This window comes from Bombyx mandarina, chromosome 06, assembly GCF_030267445.1.
Source record: "Bombyx mandarina strain Sakado chromosome 06, ASM3026744v2".
In the NCBI taxonomy this organism is placed as follows: Eukaryota; Metazoa; Arthropoda; class Insecta; order Lepidoptera; family Bombycidae; genus Bombyx; species Bombyx mandarina.
This window is the reverse complement of record NC_143213.1, coordinates 9057903-9075873: the sequence shown is the minus strand read 5'-3', so window position 1 is coordinate 9075873 and position 17971 is coordinate 9057903.

Genomic DNA, 17971 nt, shown 5'->3' with positions numbered 1-17971 from the left:
GATAATGTCACTTTCCTACCATCCATCCACACACTGTATCAATTTTTATGAGATAAATAATATCAAGCAAAAGATCCTTGCTGTATTAATCAAAATAACGTATGCCTTATCAAACTACAAACTGAATTCAAGTTGGATAAAGTATGGAGGCTAATATATATAAGAATAATCTGATCTTTTGCTACTATAACACAACAAATACGCTACGTTTTACAATGAACGAAAATTACATATTTATATTTAAATTACAGAACTGATTTTCAATGAAAACCATTCCGTAACTTGTTGTTACGCAAATTGCCTCCGATGTGAGTTTTAATTTATATTTAATTTTATCTGTTGTAATATTAAGTGCATTTCACAATACTATTGATATTTCATGTCCATTTTCCAATCAAGCATTGCAAATTCAACGATTCCGAGCTAGAATATTGATTGATTTTTCTTTATGCGTGCTGGAAATACAAAATCGGGACAAGAGAACAAGGTACGTAACATTAACATAACAAAAAACAAAATCCATTTTACGATTCAATACTGAACTTTTTCTGACATGTGTCGGTGTGTTTTAATTATGCTTAAATCGATTCTTGATTTAGCGTTAGTCTAACCCAAATCTTTGCCACAAATATAGTAAAAATGATCTCTGAAACACAACGGTTATAAGTTGTAAGCAAGATGAACTCGGCTATTCACCGCTAAATTAAGGTTTTCTATAATGCAAATAACTTTATTTTGGAAGCCGGCATTTAGAGGGGATAAATGAGGCTTCCTTGACCCATAGTACGGGTAGCAAGATTGAGATGGTGAGAAACCCTTGGTCAAGTTAGTGATCCGTTACGGAGTTATATACCACAGGCTAGAATCGGCTTCTTTATAAAAGTATTTCTAAATTGAATCTTAGATCATTTTTCTTGTATCCGGTACCCAACAATCGTAAAAATATTTTAGTTAGTGGTTATTGAATTTGGAAATTTCTGACATAAAACCATCAACATAATATAATAAGTGGATCATTAACATGTTCTCTGCCTATAAATAACACTATTTTTCATTTAGGACACTTCGATAATTTAGTTATAAATAACATTTCAATTGATGCTAATTCGCCTAATAATATTCGCGCTTTAGACGTTTTTTTAAGCCACCGATTAGGATAATCGTACTAAATGATTCCTATGAACAGAGACTGGTGCAACCTTGCAATATGTGCTAAGTGTATCGATTTTCCAATTCATCTATATTCACAGCGAAGTGGTGCCTAAATTTGTTAGAATCTAATAAATTCTGAATACAATACGGAATGATTGGCGCTACGCTATACAACAGAGACTTATACCTCATGTTACAAGGTCATGTATATATGCCACAATCACCACTTAAGACCAGACGAGCTATGAGCTCGTTCCACCTATGCAACTCTTAAATATATGTATTATTAAAAAATGAAAAAAAAGTACGACACGGATTATTAAAATCAAGTTTGCCTTCACTGCAGTGTGTAACCACCCTAATCCCGTGGAGTTCCCGCATCACGCGCCCCTCTTTGTACAAATAACGCTTCATATCAGCGAACACGCAGCCGTTAAAGTAAATTAATTTTCATTTAATAGTTACAACTGTTTTATTAAAAATCATACGGGTTGTTGAGCTAGTCTGTAATGTTTTCTCGGTCAATTGACGGCTTACAATAAACGAAAAAAGAATATGCATTGCATATTCACAAAATTCAACGTGATAACCAATACGGTTAGTCTTTTCAATAAAATCGTTGTCTTTACATCGAAGCAGTCTTGTGCTCCGATTTTAACAGTGAGCCAGTTGTTCGACTTCCATCTCATTTCTTAAAGTATATGATAGAATTCACAGTTCTCTCACTCAATAATGCGCGAGAGTAATAATTTAAAACTTGATGGGCAGTACTCACTGCAAATTCTCGTCTTCTATGTGGGACAAGAATATTTTATTTGGAACAAAGTTCCTTATGAGACGATGCGGCGGGGTACCCTAACCGGGAAAAAACGTCCGTAACGTACGATTTTTTCTATTTAGTTTGTTATCAGCAGATGTCGCTGCACGTAAATTCAACAATTCCTGAATCGCGGTAACGTGATGTTACACAGTTTATAGACGTTCTCGTATTTTCTTGCTAAATCATACTTACCTGGGGTAGGGGATACCGTGAGCATGCAGGCGGTTCCCCAGTGCGAGGCTGCTCCATAGCACTGCGGAGTGGTTGACCCTTGCGCTTATTTTTATTTTTATCAATAAAAAAACATAATAAAAAATGTATACCCGATTAATTATTTTCTTTATACCTCTAGTAGAACTTAAAATTAATAATTTTTATAATAAGAAACTTTGTTCCTATCCGGTGTCCCACGACACCACGTCTTTTTTACCAAAAACAACAAGTAACGTTTAAAAGCGACTTTGAAACGTTTGAATAATCACTAAATAGTACAACGATGCCACGAGCATCGTACGAACAAAGCAAGAGTGTAAACCGAATGCGCCCTCACGAGAAAGGTTAGAGGGGTTAAGTGTGCTCCAGTGCTAATCGCCTGCAAGTGCCACTCTAGAAGATTCCAAGGGTTCTTTCTACGGATCACAATTGACTGAGGAACACGTCCCGATCGAAGATAATGAATTTCTCATAATTGGATTAACGTATTGAATCTCGAGCTACTGCTGAGTAAATATTTGTTCATCTTGATTGTTACATTTTAATTTAATGCTCTTTTTTATAACCGAAACAGGATGTATTTACATTTGTTTTATGAAAAAAATAACCATGATTTTTTATCATGATTAGCTCATCTCGAGGAATAAAACACATAACATCACTGAAACGATTGAGTCTTATACAGATAGTTTTTAAAGTATTTCATATATTTTTGGACTGTTGTTTATTTGTTCAATAAGGTCTTCTTCTTCCTATTCGTACACTCTTGACAGAGTGGTCGTGGTCATGCATCAGTCGGATCCTGCGATACCGATGCTCTCGCGATGCGACGCCATGTGGCACGATGTTTCGCAGAGTGAGAGCAAACATTTATGTTGGAGTGAGTAACAGATTTTATGAGGTCGGTCCATCGTGTTGGAGATCGTCCGCGAGATCTTTTGCCCTCGACTTTCCCTTGCACCACCAACCGCTCAATGGAATCCTCATTACGAGTGATGTGCCCGAAGAACTTGAGGATTCGTAATTGGACTGTTGACCTGTTGAGGTCTAAAGGACCATAATTATAGACACTCAACATTCTCATTCGTCTAGAACTTTGTATTTTATTATTTATAATATTGTATAATATTGTATATTGTATATTATGTATTGTTGTATATTATTTATAATATGTATTTTATTATTTATAATATGTATTTTATTATTTATAATATATATTTTAATATTGTAACCGCCCTGCCTATTTCTGCCGTGAAGCAGTAATGCGTTTCGGTTTGAAGGGTGGGGCAGCCGTTGTAACTATACTTGAGACCTTAGAACTTGTATCTCAAGGTGGGTGGCGCATTTACGTTGTGGATGTCTATGGGCTCGAGTAACCACTTAACACCAGGTGGGCTGTGAGCTCGTCCACGCATCTAAGCAATAAAAAAAAAAAAAAAAAAAAAATTGTCAAGATTTGCCTCCTATTTTTCGTAGTCACCAAATACATTCTCACAGCGTTTGTGAAGCTGGTAGCTACTGCCTAGACTATATGTGGAAAAATAATTTTGATTACAATCTTAAAATAATTTATCCTTTGTCTATATTTAATAAAATACCCCTTCAATTTTTTCAATGCCAAGTATTTGATAACGAATGAGCTGCTTGTGTAAATTTAAATTCTTTATAGATTCTTCATAGCTACGTTAGAATTGTGTTTAAAATATAACTAAAACTTAACAAATATTTATGAAAGGACAAAAATAATTTCTATGCCCCAATTTCACAAAGTCGCCGAGTTTCATCAGAAATATTTCTTTGCTATTGATATATTATTATGTAGGTACATGATTTTTTTCAAACACTAATTAAAAACATTCTACATACATGCCTACTGGCGGGCTTGTCAGAGGTTATCAAGCAATCGAAAATTTTTATTTCGATATCGTGTCCAATTATACTTTCTCTCAAAGGAGTTAAGCAAATAAAATCAATAAAATTTGTTTTGTTTAAATTCTAATAGGATTTAATGATTTTTTTTTCATTTTTACGAAATAAAACAAAACTTATGATTCTCCTTCTCGGGAAAAGTAGTGATTGATATACTTAATTAAAAAACTACTTTTACTGTTTATTATTACCAGCCCACAGGCGTCCACTGTTACTATACATATAACCGTAAAGAGCTGAGTTACAAACACACGTACAGAATATTTTCATACATAAGTATAAGCCTTTCAATGAAACGTTCTTATAATATTTAGCTAAATAAACAATTTTAATAAGAGGCCTTTTCATTTTTAGGTAGCTATTCATATATTATAACTTCGTTTACACAGTATTGATACGCTTTGAAGTCAGTACAATAACGTAAAATATTATGCTTTTGAAGTGTTTCTTTGACCGTACGATTTTCGCGTATAAAATGGAATAAATTAATGCCACATTATAATACAATATTTGCGTGTGTTTTCGAAGGAGATTTGTTTAGAGCACGCCCGCGCACCCGCTTCTCGGCATCAAAGGACCACAATTTTCGGCTCAACATCAGATATTCGTAAAATGTTTTTTTTTTTTTTTTTCGTTTCATAATCACAAAGAATTTCTGTGTTTTAGTGGTCAACTAAAGGGGAAAACGGATACGTGACCGGAATATTTTAATGTGAGCTCTTGAGGTATTTTAGTCGAGTCAATGTTTAACATCAAACACAATAAATAGCTCTGATAATATTCATCATATTTGCATTTTTTTTTATTGCTTAGATGGGTGGACGAGCTCACAGCCCACCTGGTGTTAAGTAGTTACTGGAGCCCGTAGACATCTGCAGCGTAAATGCGCCACCCACCTTGAGATATAAGTTCTAAGGTCTCAGTATAGTTACAACGGCTGCTCCACCCTTCAAACCGAAACGCATTACTACTTCACGGCAAAAACAGGCAGGGTGGTACCTACCCGCGCGGACTCACAATAGGTCCTACCACCAGTAATTACGCAAATTAAAATTGCATTGCATATTGACTATTAAGAATTGAAGTAGTGTGAAATTTTAAAAATAAAATTAACTTTTTTATTATATCCGGAAAGCCACTATTTAAATTATTTGTGCTACTAAATATGTCTGATATTGCGATCGAAGATTTAAATTTCCGTAAAATACTAACGATGTAGATATTTGCCCGCGAAATGTGACAAGAAACATCAGTTAACATGACCCAAACACCATTAACTGTTATTCTTACCATACTAATGATATCTGGGCAACACGCACGAAGGCTTCGAAATGTATTTACCCTCCCCTCTGAATTTGCTAAGGCTAATGAAACCAAGAAACGCAGTGTCGACTGCTCAGGATTTGATTAGCGCTGTACACGAGGCACGTACCAGTTATGTTCATTTCATTAAACGAATGTTTGATTTGAAATAGTTTGCTTGACAATGCCTGACATTATGATGAGAATATTAATTGAAATTTGAAAATTTAGTCTTGTAGGTCGCGAAACGCTTTCCCAAATTCGTATAAAGCTTAAACTTACAGGGCATTCCTATGATGTCATAGACAATGGTCGCGACAGGTATTTTAATATTAAATCTCCAGCGGGATGAAAAGGGCGTATTTATAATAAGTCTGTAGAAAATAGTATCGTTCGTATATTTTTATAAATCTGTTCGCGCACAATCTTGACGTAATTAATTAAATGTAATAATTAATTTAATGTAAATAAATGTAAGCTTTCATATTTAACGGCCCAGGTAAAAAAAAATACCGTTCTGTTGATGTCGGAAACAAACGTATACAGAGACGGTTATAAATAAGCACCAATTCCGTTGATAAATATTTTTACTTAAAATATTGAAACCGACCGGGAATCGAATTCGAAACTTTTAGACTAACGAGGCTAATAACACAACAAGTTTACCTTCAATATAGAGAGGCGAAACAAAGCTATAGACGCAGATTTTACAGATTAACGCCCCGTTAACATTATTCACTCAAATTCAACCTCAGAGGCAACGGGCCGTATTTTCCTGTAGAAAACTTGATGTTTTGATATTGAGGATTAAGACTGATCTGCAAAATTTTATCCGAAAGACGATTCGATCGAAATTACTCACCGCAAGCAGAACGTAAAAGCTAGAACACAAACTCAAGAAGACAGTTCCTTATTCGACTCTCGTACTTTATTCTTTATTGTACACACAGTTAATACAATATAATAATTGCGTAAAGTTATAAAAATGGCGAGCTAAACTCAACAATTGAGTTATCTACCAGCTGACCGTTCTTAAAGAGGGTGAGCTTTACATAGGTGGGTAGAATAGTACAATCTAATCAATTTACTTATTGATACGATACAAAATAACAATAATAGTAACAATAATGAATAAAAACACTAACACATAATATATCAGACTGTTTACATACACAATTACACACATAAATACCATATACATACACGTATATATATAATGAAATACATAAAATAAATACATATAAGTAATACTAAATCGATAGATAGTGCAGTGCTCCTTTATGCGTTCCAGATAGCAAAATCGAATTCCAACTATAAAACTTCATGTAGCTAAATAAAATGAAAAACGAAAACTTAGTAATTTAACATTTTATTTTTGGTGATGGTTTTATATTGATGGGCAATTCAAATAATCTCGTTTAGTGTGTTTTTTTACTGCTCTAGTTCGAGAGGCAGTCTCGTCACTTAGTGTTACGCAAATGGGGTTATTGACAGTAAATAGCTTCTGTTTTATTGCCTTTGTAGGCAGACGATCATACGGCCCACTTGATGGTAAGTGGTCACCGTCGCTCATGGACGTCAGCAATGTTAGGAGAAAAGCTCATGGACGTCAGCAATGCCAGGCCGCTGCCTACCATTAAGTACTCGAAATACCACTTCGCTCTGTTGAGGATTCCCAACATTTGATAGGCCAATTGGGGTTTACCTTCCAAATGACCCCGAAATTGGACATCACTCAAAATATCGACCCCCAGAATCCCTATAGTCGGGGAAAGTTGCAGGTACTCCTTGAAATCGGGCCGCCATGATAAAAGGGTTCTTCTCCGCAGTGAACGCGCAAAACTGTGTCTTCAATGGGTTGAACTGAACTGAATTCAATTCCCCCCACTTGGAGATCCGCCCCTGAGAGTTCTCAAGTTTTGATCGCCTTTCGAAGCTAGTTCGTTTTAGTAAAAATACACAGCATGGTGGCATAATATGAGCCTTTTGCCGTCCCATAATGCTATACTACTTAGTAATTAATTAGATATGTTAAAAACACGAGTTTAGTTCTTAGAAACATTGGGATTTATATTACTAAAAACAACATTGATACCGTGACATAACAATCAGCTAAAACAAGGGAATCATAAAAATGCAACAGTATGCTCTGCACGAATTATTTCGAAATGAATGGAAAATACGTATGGCATAATAGAATTGTACGCATTCATGTTGCAGGCTTACGCCAATTTTCATTAAAATATCGTACGTGAATCACTGAACTGTTCAATTCAGTTTTTATGGTACATTCGAATTACGACTGAAAATTGTCTTTAGACAGGCACAGAATTGATGTCGCCTCTACACTATTAACACAGGGTATAAGCAGGCCATTTCCGAAGGTGAAACGGGAATAAGCCACTGGCTCAAAAAATAAACGAAAGATATTTTTTATTTACAAAACACAAAACCTTTTCTTAATTGTGCGTATTTTTCTGATCTAGCTAGAGAAAACGAACTCGGCTAGTGATCACCTCCTGCTTGCTTCAAAGCGATCCTACCCGACAATTGATTTTTTAACTATTTTGGGAACGGTCGGATTTACTCTTTCAAAAAATAAACACGACACGTAATTTTGATAATTTTTTTCGCCTTGATTTTAAGATAATCGAATGTTTGGAACAACATTTTAAAGAAAAGTGTTCTTTAAATTACAATACTATTATATATAAAGGTGGTATAATTATCATAATAATATGAATCTTAATTTTTTTAATAATATTTTTTTAAGCTGTGAGTTACTTATAGACCTAATGCCTAATATAGGTTAAATTCATAGGATCTAAATAAGTCTAAGGAACTTAATGATAAAAGTATGTAACAACAACAAAACAAAAAGTTGAAAAAAAAAGAAAAGTTTTTATGTAACTGTATATGACCAGACTAGTTATATTTATTAAGAGTATCCAAGTATCGAATACCGTATCTCGTTATCTGCAGTCAAGATACTATTACAGTGAAACATGAAATAAACGAGATCATATTTACTCAGTAACCAGACGATATTGCTGTGTACCTTGTCATATATGGGACTCCGATCGCGTAAGTACATTGTTTTAAACGTCTCAAATACGTTTTATTGTTACGATACGAAAACATATCGCTGTTCTGTAAAATGGTAGTATCCAATGTATCTGCGCATTGAAGAAAAGTAATAAAAATATAAAAGGGGAGCAAAAGAAAAGTAATAAAAGACAAGACAGTGATTTTTAGAACTATTTTCTGTTTGTCTTTTTGTTTGTTTGTACAAAATGCACAGATCACCGGAACTGTTGATCGGATTCTCATGTAGATTTTACAAGTACTTTTTCTCTACCTATCTGCTGCTAGCTTCTTGGGAGCTATTCTGGATTCACATTGACTGGGGCAAAATCACGGGATTCAACACGAAAAAAATAGCTAAAATCTATCTTAGCTAAAATCTATCTAAATAAATGTTGGTGTGCAATAAAATGTATTCTCTCTCTCTCTCTCTCTCTTAGCTAATAAAGCTCTTCTTTAAACTCATTCAAAATACACGAGTTTGACGAGAGTGATGAACTTGCGAGCTTGGAACGCCTAAAGCACAGAGAATGCCCCGTCTTCTGGCTTGGTGAGGTAGCTTTTGACGTCCACGATAAGAGGATTGCCGTTTTCTTGTACAAGCGTTCTATCGCTGACTTCATATACTCATTAACCAATTCTAGCCTAAATGGTCGTGAAGATCTAGGTACATTCTTTACATAACATGGTGTTCTGATGGTCATCCTGCAAAAGAGGGTCGGTGTTTTTGCGGAGGCGGACTTCGTGAGCGAACACTACATTTGCATTAATCATTGCCGGATGTATATTTTTTTGTAGTGTTACCTCATCACGAAGGAAAAATACGCTTGCAGATCGTTGGATAGAGGGTACCGAGTATGAATGTGGCTCGGTTGCCGAGTAGACAGACATATAGAGCAGAATTTAGGCTAACTACAATCGGAAATTAAAAAGAAAAAAAAAGATGTGGTGTCGTGGGACACCAGGTAGGAACGAAGTTCCTTCGGCTAATGTAGAATCGACACAATTTGCAAAAAAAAATCGTGCTCAATTTTATGTTGGTTTTCTTGATTTTTCTCTTAAATTTTGCTGAATAGTTTAGTACAGGAAAGTATTTAGGAAATTCAGTATTTTAGGAAATAATAAATTACGTAAAATAAAAATAAAATCGTAATTCAAATTATCAATTAAAATAACACAATATGTCTCTTTATTTTTGTTTGACAACATAAAATTACATAGAAATAGAAATAATTACAAAATAGAGAGGGAAGGGATGAGAAAACGAAAAGAAAGAGGGAGAAAGAGAAAGGTATTATACACTACTCGCTTGTGTATACGACTGTCGCGCCTGCGCACGTCTCATTTAACGGTTTTATTCCACGCACTTTTTTCCACGGATTTTTTTTAACGGTTTTATTCCACGCACTTTTTTCCACGGATTTTTTCTTACGGTTTTACTGTCACATTTTTTTCAGTTCGGTCGCGCAGCAAAATCTCTATCCCCTCCAAGCCTGCCATAAGGAACTTCGTTCCAAAAACAGTTATCGTCAATTTAGAAGTTTTGGGATGTACTTTTGCATTGTTAGATATTAGAAGTTTTACATAATTAGTACGAAAGTCCTCTGTTAAGTATTCAGGCCTAAAGTGTTGAACTGATTTTGATAAAATATGATACATATGTATATAGTTTAAGCCCTGGGAACATGAGATTTCGCTGCAGCGAAGCTTCTAATGAAATTCAACCATTAGTGTATTTATGATAAATACTTTATGTTTGTTATTACAAATATAGCAAAAACGCCATTTGAGATATGAAATCTCAATTGTATTAGGTTATCACAAATTAACATAACATCCACATAAACTCATGTAGGTACATAAAGACACAAAATCTATCGATGTTTCCCGAAAACTTTTGGTTGAAATCAAACAAGTGATCTTGAGCTTAGTAAATAAGTAAAGCGAAGTTCGGATGAAAACCGTCACGTATTTCAGCTAGCCAAGAACTTACCACACTTTGGTCAAGACTAGGGTGAGTTTCACAAAGTTTTGCATTCGGAGTCGACTAGGACGACGTAGCGTCGCCCGGTTCAAAACATGAAAACTTTTGTTCATTTAATGGACATTGTAAATGAACTCAGGCTGAATTCATAAATGAAATGTCCTTTAAAAAGCGTGTCGTAGCATTATTGTGTATTTTCTTAATACTGTCGCGCGCTGGGGTTCGGGATAAATAAAAGTTCCACCAAAGTACAGAACACTTTACAGTTCGCTTCTTCCGATTTGCTTCAGGTAATCCGCTCGCTGTTTCGTTTTGAGTAGTTCCGATTACTAACCGCCTTCGCGTCATCCCTGTAACGCTTTTATAGTCGATACGACATCCCTAGAGTTATCGAGAACATTCCTAACATGTCGAGTATTTTCGATGTGCATTTCCACCATTTGACAATAGATGGCGTTGTACTCGAGAGTTCTTGATTTTAGTTGCTCTTTTGATATTCATATCTGCTATTCGACAATAGATGGCGGTGCTCTTACCGGTGTACCATAATTATGGTTCGATAAACAACAATATAAGGTAAACGTAGAATTCTATTATACTGTAGGCAAGTATGTGAATTACAAGGCTCGAAATTGTGCTCTATACAGTAGTCCTGTATTGATCGCATCTTTTGTTACTTTTTTTTTTTTTTATGATTGAAAGTTTACTGGTGGCCCGAAGGCCTTTCCAGTTTCACCAGGACACGTGGGCGAGCAAAGGCTCAGCCAGGAGAGGTGGGATTTGCTAACAGCTACCCGAGCGCCTCCGAAGGAGACCTAACAGCTCAAGAGTAGCTGCTTCGCGAATGAATCTACTACCGGATCGGAATCGCGACCCGCTGAGAAGATCCGGCGAGAAACTCAGCGGGCTGATGCATGGGTTAGGTTGCACGTCGACCTCTTTGTCGAGTTCGACGAGTACGGTTACCGGGGTCCCTAAGCCTGCCCCTAGTATTAGAGCTGAAGGCATCTAATGCAAAGGTTATTGGATCTGATGGATCCGTAAGGACGTGTCTAGGGCGTCGACGGTGACTGGCTCCTGCATGATCAGGATTCGGGGAGTAGTCAGCGGCGGCAACGATAAGGCGATTATCATGACGCATAGCCTTATCGAAGTATCGTTCCGACGCTGACTTCATGTATTTCCGAATTGATTCGAGGCCCAGGTCGTCGTGTAGGTCAACGTTCCTCACGAACCACGGAGCCCCGACAGCTAACCTGCAAAAGCGGGATTGTAGGGATTGGAGGGTGTCTATGTGTGTGCGGGCCGCGTGAGCGAACACCACACTCGCGTAAGTCATGACGGGCCTTATGCAAGTTTTGTAAAGTGTCACCTTGTTCCGAAGGGACATTTTACTCCGCTTACAGATCATGGGGTAGAGTCTACCGAGAATAAACGCGGCACGGTCACGGACTGATTTTATATGCGGGCGGAATGTCATCGATGCATCCAGGGTAACGCCCAGGTACTTGACCTTCCTGGCCCAGGGTATGGGTTGTCTAAAGAGAGTAATCGGGGGTGTGAGGTTCCTCCTCCTAATCCGGGAGGAAATCCGTGTGGAGCTTCCCCTCTGAAATAGCACCGCAGTACTTTTCGCTGGGTTGATGTCTATGCGCCATTTTCGGAACCACTGTCCTAGGGCTAGGGCTGCGCTCTGAAGCTTCTTCGCGATTAGGGACTTATTTCTACTAGAATAGTAAACAGTCGTGTCGTCGGCGAATAAAGCTAAATGGGTCGGCGGCGACCGGGGAATATCGTTGACGAATAAGCTAAATAGGAGGGGTGAGAGGACAGAGCCTTGCGGGACTCCAGCTGTGAGAGGTCGTGGGGAGGAGCGGGTTCCCTCGACTCGATATCGAAAAGAGCGGTTCGACAAGAAGTCCCGTATGATGAGCACGAGACTATCCGGCACGCCCATGTTGAATAGTTTGAAAATCAAACCGTTGTGCCAGACTTTGTCGAACGCTTTTGCGACGTCGAAGAAGAGAGCTCCCGTGTATAACGGTTTTGGTCGATTAAGCCCCACAAGAATGTGCTCCGTGAGGCGGTGCACCTGTTGAACGCATGAGTGATTTGTACGGAACCCGAATTGTTCATCGATGAGAATGCCCTTGGATGAGACGAAGTCTCTGAGGCGTTTGTAGAGCAGACGCTCATACAGTTTGCCTAAAGACATGAGGAGGCTAATCGGGCGGTAGCTCGTCGGATGATTTTTTGGTTTACCGGGTTTATGTATGCCGATAACGTCCGCTTCTTTCCACACCGCGGGAAAGATACAGTTCGCCATAGCGGCATTGAAAATAGATGCCAACATCACGATGAGTTGGACGGGTAGAAGTTTAATAACGCGGTTAGATATACCGTCGGAACCGGGAGCCTTGCGAGGACGTAGGTCTTTGATCAAGTCTTTAACTTCCATCGGGGTGACGGGTGGTAACGCATCCGAGGGTGGCAAGGAGGCTCTGCGTTCTACCTCACTGTCTACTAATTCTACATGAACAGGGTCCACGGATTGAGTGCTGGGCGTGCACTGGGTTTGCAATGTATCGGCCAGCAGCTCTGCTTTTTCGTCATCATCAAAGGCCGCGAGTCGGCCTGAGGGGCCTACGAGAGGGGGCATAGTTACTACCGTATCCGATTTGAGAGTACGAGCTAAGCGGTAGTAAGACCTTTGGGAGGGCGCGAGTCCTTCTAAGAAATCAGACCATCTGGCATCTCGGACTTCGGCGATGCGAGACTTTACGTCGCGTTGTAGGGCACGCATTCGAGTACGATTATCCGCGGTAGGATACCTGTCGTAGGCCCGTATCGAGGCGTTCTTAGCTCTAAGGAGTTCCCTAATATCGTCGGACAATTTGAAGCGGTGAAGGAAGTCCTCCGCTACAACTTGTTTCGATGACCTATCTAATGTCGAGGTGATGTGTGATGTTAAGATGTCTATGGCTTCAGCGGTATCCTGAGGAGACGGGGTAGAGTCCGGGTTAAACGGGAGCGATGGTGGATCAGATTCAGCCAGGCTGATGCCCAGCGTGTGCCAATCCACCACAGTCCTCGTGACGGGAACGGAATCGGGAGCGCGACCGAGCTTCATAACGACGGGACGGTGGTCTGAATCTAACTCTGAAACTACTTCGATCGAGTGTAAGCGCAGAGTTACGTTTTTTAATAACGCTATGTCGAGTATATCCGGGCGATGCGCGATATTTAGCGGGTAGTGAGTCGGGGTTAACGGAGCGACGATATCGAAGGCGAGATCATCGACTAACGCGTCAAGCCGCCTGCCATTCGGGGTTGTGGTGTGTGAGTTCCACCTGATGTGTTTACAATTTAGGTCACCCGCCAGAATGACAGAGCTCCCCATACCGAGCAGCGCCTCGATATCACTGCTTAGAACGATCTTATCCGGTGGAAGATAAACGGACGCGATAACGATCGGCGCGTGTCCCGTCAGTGAGATTCGGCACACTGATGCTTCGATATTAGCGAGCGCGGGAGGATCGAGCGGGACGCAATGCAGGGCTCTTCTATAGTAAATGACGGTACCACCACCACGGGCAGAGAGCCTGTCGTTCCTGACCATGTTATAGTTCGCGATTTTAGGGTCACGGCGCGCGGGCTTAAGTAGGGTCTCCTGCACTAAAAAGATATCAATTTGATGGTCACGCAAAAAGTCAGAAACCTGATCACGTTGATTTGCGAGACCGTAAGCGTTAAAAATCCTATCGTCACGGATAGGGGCTTTATTCTACTTGTATACGCCATTGATTACCGGCGGAGTGAGGGGAGGACGTACGTATTTAATGACGCGTATACGTCGGCGTATTCCTGCACAACGGCGATAAAGTGTTGTGCAGTGGAGGCAGCGCGAATGGCGTCGCCCAAAGCGTTAACGCGCTCAAAGTTGATCGACTGAAAGAAGTCGATCGCTAAAGCGAGATTTTCGGACGCGGTCGGAGGGCAAGTCGCGGGAGAGGGACGAGTCGCGGGGGCGGGACGAATCGCGGAGGAGGGAGTTGTAGCCGTGTTCGTGTACGGCAGCGGTTTCGCCCAGGCCGAGACACTGGGCACCGCTGCCGGAACGAACGCTGGCTTAGCCTGCGGCGCAGAGGGTGCCGAGGCTTTGATGTCTGGGCCGGAAGCTCGGAGGCGGTTTTGGCGGGCGACGCGGCGATTTATTTTCGGGGCTCGGGGGCATCCGCGGTAATTTGCGGGGTGACCCTGTGTTCGACACAGGACGCAGCTAGGTGGTTCCGTCGCGGTTTTTTGATCGCGAGTGCATAGGGCCGTGGCGTGATCGCCTAAACATTTGACGCATCGGGGGCGCGCGTGACAGTTACGGGAAGAGTGCCCATATAATTGACAGTTATGGCACTGGCTAGGAGTGCCTTTTTTATGGGGGGCTTCGACAGCGATACCAGAGAGCCTACATACGGTCTGTGTGTTAAAGATTTTCTTACCCTCGGGGGTAGGCTGGAGAGCGACTAGAACCATATTATATGGCTCCCTACCGCGACCGGTGTGCATACGGTGCACAGAATTCACTGGTAGGCCTTGTTCTAACAGGTCGACTTTTACGAGCTCTACATCTAACTCTTTAGGGATTCCGCGTATTACAACGCGGAGTTCCCGCTCCTCCTGAAGCGTATAAGTGTGGAAGCTTATACGCTCCTTACGGAGGTAAGAGGTGAGGGCCCTATGGTCATCAGATGAATGCACCTTTATTTGGATGCCGTTCGCGAGGTTACGGGCATTCGTGAAATTGATATTTTTGGCCTTAAGGGCCAGGGAAACTCGATCCCAAGCTGCCTTCTCTTGAAGGATTACCGGAGGAGGGGACTGGGTTTTATTTTGTGCCACCGGACGCGGCGACGGACTGGCACGGGCTGGAGGCGCAACGGGAGTCTGGGGGCGGGGGCGCGACGCGTTCGCGGCTTTGCTAATTTTAGCGGCCGCGGGAGCTCGAGACTCCGCGGCACGCTTCTTACCCTTTTGTACCAGGGTAAATCCATCCGTCGATGAGGCGGGGGCGAGGTCGACCTCCATCTCCGAGTCAGAGTCGGAGGACGAGGAGGCGGGCGCAGGTGACCTACGAGTAGGTGTTTTGGAGGGCGCGATGGAGGCCGCGGATGATCGCGCTGCTGGAACGGTGACCACGGCGGACGACGCAGCAGTTTTACTCGCCAGTATAGGCGACGCGGGAACGGCAGGCACCACGGAGGCTGCGGTGCTCGATGCAGAAGCTTTGCACGCAGGTACAGGCGACGCAGGAGCAGCCAGCTCGGCGGAGTCCACGAGAGGGCTCGCGGTGTGATCGGCCTTGAAGGCCTGAAACTCGGAAATGAGCTTTGGGTAGCGAAGCCGGAGAAATTCCGCAAATACAGCGTCCATGATGGCTACGTGCCCAGGTGGGGCTACCCTGGGTCTTAGAAAACACTCGCCTTGCGGCGAGGCCCCAACTTCTCGGACCTGAGCGGTTCTATTGAACACAGGTGGCGATGCGGCACGATTACTACAGGACAAAGAAAAAACACAACAAAACGGAAATAACAAAAAGAAACAAAACAATAAAACACTTCCAGGAAGACAGTTTGTCGGCAGATGTACCACGAACACAGAAATAGCAAAAGAAAACAAAACAAATAAAAACTTCCAGGAAAAACACTTGGTCGGCAGATGTACCACGAACACAGGCCGCGCGAACAATGGCCGGGCTAACAAAAGCCGGGCGAACAAAGGCCGGGCAATCGAGTGGTCGATGAGCACGTCCGCACGTGACGGGTGCCTCTATCGGAATGCTTTTGTTACTTCTTAGTAATGAAAATGTATTTGTTCTAATCAATGAAATCAAACGTACGTATTTACACGTACGTATTTACAAAATTTTGTATGATGTATTGTCTTTAATAATTTTGGTGATGAAACATTTTTGGAGAGAACTCTTTATACTATCTATCCCGTCCTGGAATAGCCCCCTTCACTACCAGCGAATAAGAATAAAAAGACGATTTTTGTATTGTCAGCGCATTTCAATCAAAGCAACATATGTATGTCAGCTATTCACAGTATTAATTTATTAAGCAGATCTTATTGACAAAACTCTTACTTCTCTGCATTAATAAAATAAGTCCGTACCACTACACAGCTCATTTCCGCCACGATGCAGCCATCCAGTTGAGCCTTCAATCTCGTAAATCAAAATGGATGGCGGCATTCACGTTGTGTTGTTTATGAGTTCCGGTAATCACTTAATGCTAAGCCATGGTTGCCCATAAAAATGCAAAACGTTATAGGCACCTACTGGGGCTCGAACACGAAGATCCACTTTCTGTTTACGACTACGATTTACGAATAGTCAATAGTTAGTGAGCCCGTGTAATAAGAAGCAAAAGAAAGGTAGTAGACATAGAGTGCAAAATTAGAAGGCTTAAATGGCTTGGGCAGGGCATATTATAGACGAAAAGACAAATGGAGCAAAATTGTGACACGATGGTATCCTAGAGAAAGTAAAAGGAAAAGAGGTAGACCGCAAAAAAGATGGGATGATTGCATAAGACAAGTGAAAGGCGTCACATCGAACAAAGTGGCTCAAGAAAGACATGAGTAGAAAAGGTTGGAGGAGGCCTTTGTCGATTGGCAAACAGACCTGCAGAAAATAGGTAAGATTCAAATAAGAGGCTAGATTAAGGTTTACATTAAATTTAAGTTTTCTATATATTATATTAGTCATTCTAATATGAATAAAAGGCTATTCAAGTTGTGGGAGGCTTAAACGACAAAGGGAAGATCTTGTTGTTCGGAACTTGTATATATGCAAGCTTATCATGAAAATGTCGTAAGTGAGATTCAGGCATCTGTCAAATATCTTGCGTTGTAATGATGGCTACCCGCCACAAAGTCAATTCAATTCAATAGTTAGTGAGCAGAGACAGCAGTAACTTTCGTTCTTACAGTCGCCAAGCTCGAAATCTTGCCGCGATTAATGATTCAGCTTCGCCTGCCGGTGCTTGGGAAATTGCGTCTGTGTATAAATACTAACTACCTAATCTACAACTTTCCACTCTAATGTGAAAACAATATAGCTCTTTTTTATTTGAAAACTAGCGACCCGCCCTCGCTTCGCTTCGGAAACATTAAAACACACAGGAAACAAAAAAAAAAAATTAAAAAAAGTAGCCTATGTTCATCAGGGACAATGTCGGCTTCTAATGGAAAAAGAATTTTTCAAATCGGTCCAGTAGTTTCGGAGCCTATTCGAAACAAACAAACAAACAAATCTTTCCTCTTTATAATATTAGTATAGATAATCAAATGGTTTTCTTCATACTCTTGTTTTTAATATTTGCTTTTTAATCTGTTTTAATGTAAAATTCTAGTGAGATATTCAATTTTGACTGACTTTAATTGAAACTTAAACTAACAAAATAATTTTATGATTCTGAAAAAAGTAT